The sequence below is a fragment of the Arachis ipaensis genome, chromosome B08 (genome assembly GCF_000816755.2).
Source record: "Arachis ipaensis cultivar K30076 chromosome B08, Araip1.1, whole genome shotgun sequence".
Lineage (NCBI taxonomy): Eukaryota > Viridiplantae > Streptophyta > Magnoliopsida > Fabales > Fabaceae > Arachis > Arachis ipaensis.
In genome coordinates this window covers 1,311,363-1,316,049 of record NC_029792.2, presented here as the reverse complement: position 1 = coordinate 1,316,049, position 4,687 = coordinate 1,311,363, and positions in this window count along the sequence as shown.

Here is a 4,687-nt window from a genome sequence, read left to right as displayed (position 1 = left end):
GTTTTTTTCTTTGTTTTCTTCTCTTTCTCCTTCTCTTTCTCCTCTTTCTCATCTTTCTTCTTCTTCTAAATTTACGCAAATTCTTCTTCTTCCCTTTTTCTTCTCTTTCTTCTTTTTTTTTCTTCTCTTTTTTTTTCTTCTTTTTCGAAATTCACACAGATTTTTCTTTAATATTGCGTCTTTTTCTTTTTTCCTTTTTCCTTTTTGTTATCGTCATCACTAATAATACCAACATTTTACGAACATCTTTATTAGTTTTGATTTTTTCTGCCGTCATCATTAAATAATTTCGGTTCATTTCTTAATTTATTTCGTTTCATTTATGTGTTAATTGAGATTCACTTGATACTGCTGATAAGTATTGACCAAATTTTTTATTTCTTAAGTAATTTCAGTTTATTTCTTAGTTTAATTAAGATTCATTTAGATACAGAAATGAATTCGATGTGTCTTTGTTAATAATTGAATCTTTTTTTAGCTAAAAAGAATGAAATTATTTATTATTACTTTATTAAATTGTATTAGATTTCATTCAACTCCATTTAATTTGTCTTGAAAACCATTCTAACCACTGGGACAAATTATTCCTCGACAATACACCTGGATGGCAAATGAATCGAAAATATTATTAAAACAAAACCATTGTATAATATCAAATGAATCGAACATTTGTCTATTATATAAATTCGAATTCAAAAACACATGCGTTTAAAATGAACCGAAAATAATATCAAAGTAAAACTATTGTATAATACCAAATGAACTGAACATTTGTCTATTATATAAATTCTAGAAAAATCTGCGTCTAGAATGAACCGAAAATAATATCAAAATGAAACAATTGTATAATACTAAATAAACCGAACATTGTCTATTATATATATAAATTCAAATTCAATTTCAAATGTTGATTTTTATTAGCAAAATATTAGTATTATTGGTGATTACAATAACAAAAGAGAAGAAAAAGAGAAGTAAAAAAAATCTGTCTGTGCAAAGAAAAAGTTGCGTTATTGAAACTGTGTATAATACAAGCTAAACGATAAAAGTGATTTTTGTTAGGTTGAACTAATTTGGTTGAATTTAATTGCCTAAAACAATTAAATGGGAAACTAGACGGTTAACATTTTCATTTATAATTTAATAACTGAAAATAAATTCTAAATAAACAACAAAGTGCATATATAAAAAAATGCGTATTTTTTTTTATCAAAATATATTTCATCACATACAAACTTTATTAGTCTACTTTAAATGTTAAAATATTTTCTGTAAGTATTCACTCATAATACTTTTAAAGATATGAAATATGAACGAATTTACATTATATATTATAGAGACAAGCACTTTATTAAAATTTAAAAATTTATTGAATAGTATATAAATATAATATTTATTTATTTTTATTGATTATTAAATTTTATTAATTTATATTAAATTATTATAAAATTTTATATATATTTTGTCACCACCGATCCATCACGAATTCAAAGTATATCTCTTCCAAAAAACCTGCGACCATAGACAGCTTGCCAACATCATCAGACTAGACCTCAACAACCTATTTCATCTCAAGATCAGAACAGTGTTTTGTTCTACATACGATGGACTTTTCAGCATAATTATGATGGACTTTTCAGCAACAACATTTAATTTTAGTCATTGGCTGATGAAGAAAAATCCGGTGAATACAATTAGCTACCTTAGCTTCCAACTCAGAATATATCTATCGATCGATCTTGTGCTTATCTATATATTTGTATGCAGATATATCCATGTTTATCCAATTATCCATTTACAATAAGGATATTATATATTGAAACTTTCTCGTGAGAACAGAATCCAAAAAGGTTACAATACTTCTAGATTTAACTTACTTTATAGTGATAGTGATATTGAATTTTATTAACAGATTTGTGTGTACATTATTTTACATCCATTTATCAAATATTTGAAGGTGTTACATTCGATGGGTTTTATTTGCTTTTCGTCACGTTATTTAGGAGCATAATCTACTTTTTTGGTATGAAATAATACCTAAAATTATACTATAATATATATACTATGAAAGCTATTTAATTACGTTACTTCTTTTGCATTATTTGCATGACTTTGTGTGGTGCATGCCATATTACTTTGATTTTCTCTTCTTCTTTTTTTTTTTTTAATTGTTATTAAACTTTCTTTTTCTTCGGTCAAAAAGTTAAAAAGAGATCAAATCCATGGAGGATGTGATTTTCCTTCCAAGTTGGCATGATTTATTTACCAAACATATATCCTTCAATTCATGAATATTGGGATGTTTGCCCTTTAAAATTTCTTATTTTTACATTATTAATTTCTATGTTTGTAGCATATATATTATTATTTCATCATTAGTCTATAGAAATATAAAATATATAAAATATAAGTCAACAGACACTATGATTTAATTTGACTCCAGATTATTAAATTAAAGAAATCTTAAAAGCGTGGGATATTTATTTAAGAACTAAATTTTTTAACATGAAAAAGAAGTAGGCAACCCATCCAAAAAATATGAAGAAGTTTAAGGCAAAATAAGGGGATTTATTTGTCTGGTTGCTCATTCTTTAATTTTTTACATATAGACAAAAGGGATTGATGGATCTCAGTGTCTCAATTCTAACCACCGAATATTTGTATTTTTTATTTTTATTTAAAAATTTTGTAAAAAGATAATAACAAGTACAATATAATATTTTTTATTTTCACTTTATATTTTCACATTTTTTCTCATAAATTCTGAAAAATATTAAAAAACCAAACACACATTTAACTTCTTCCACTTTGATCATTATCTTAAAAGAAAAAATTATTAATGTCTAAGACCGGAAGTGAAGTCAACTCATAAACTAGTTCGAACTCGACTAATTAATAGCTCGATAAACTAAAATTGTTAGCTAGTGAACCGAGCTTGAATTTAAAATTGAACTTATAAATTAAATTAGTTGAGTTTGAACTTGAATAAACTCAACTCATTAGTTCATAAACCGACTCAATTATATATATAATATTAAAAATATAGATTAAATACATATAGGATATGCATATTAATAATTTAATATATATATATATATATATATATAATAGTAATATATAATTTTACATATATATATTAATGTTCTTAATTATATAAAATAGTAATATATAATTTTATATATATTAATATTTTTATTTAAAATTTTATAATTATTTTATATATAATTTTGATGTAAGATATAAATAAAAAATTTATAATTAATAGATAAATAATATATAAAATTAATTTTTTAATATTTTTAAATATATAAATTATAATTTATTGATATAAAATTATAGATTATATTTTTATTATTTGAGCCAACTCATGAGTTTTCGTTAAACCAAATTTAAATTTACAAAATAGACTCAATTATTAATGAGACGAGTCATAAACTAAATTTAATTTTCGTGAGTCGAGTTCATGAAGCCTACTACTATCTAGTACAAATAATGAGAAATTAAAAAGTATAGATAACTTTCGATTCTATGTCTGTCTTATATCTGGTAATAACACTTCCCACGTTTAATTGCCCACTTGCTATTAAAAGTCATCCTTCAAACTGGGAAAATAGCCATATAAATCATATAGCACTTTAATTTGATGATGAGATCAGAGATTTATATATACCATGGACTTTATATTAATTGTTTAGTTGAATTTCCAATTGTTTAATTAATTTCATCACGCAACATACATGGTTCTTGAGTAGACTCTTCAAAACCATCCATAACAGCCACCCATCAAACATGCATATACTTTTATATCAATATTTGAAAAAAAATAAAAAATCAGTCTACAGGGGCATTATTATTAGTGAATTACTGAATTTGTTAGTATTACAATGCGAATTAAACCAGGGGAATTATTAATTAATGGAAAACTAGGAGTGTTTGTGTGGGGATTAATGTTAATTTGCAAATTAAATGGCATTTGCCGTTATTTTAAGTTTGATTATTATTGCACTTTGTAAGACCGGTGATTAACATTATTTTAACAGAAAAGGCATTTTCATTTATAGAAATTAAATAGTCAGATGATATTTACAAATTGGATTCTCTAATTTTGACTAGTTGACCAGTAGTTAATTACACATTGAACTTGTATGTCCATGGAATACAATAACTCAATAAGCTTACTCCTCTACAAGACCATTCAAATCAGAAATATTCTGATTTCGTTAGAATAATGTAATTCTTTTCCCATTTTAAGGTAGAATTTTATTAATTAATTTAAAATATTATTTATACATCAAAATCAACTATTAAAATAAATTATTATATATTTATAAATAAATACATGTATTATTTAACTCATTTTTAATACATATTTTAAATTTCAATAAATACTTTACTAAACCAAACCCTAAGTATCCGAATCTTTACAAGTATTGATTCTTATTTGGCTTGTAAATTGCTACAGGTAGAAAGTTTTTTATCCTCTTAAAAATCAACTTAGTAGGTACGGTTGAACATTGTGCAAAGAAAGTGAATAAAAGAAGATCTCTTCTATCATGTCTACTATCTACTCTTTCACTAAATTAAATTATACAAACTCCTTAATAAAAATTTGTATCCAATTTATTTTTTAAAAATAAATTAGTAAAGTATTTATCTTTTAAAAATAGTTTATAAATGTTAGGTCTTT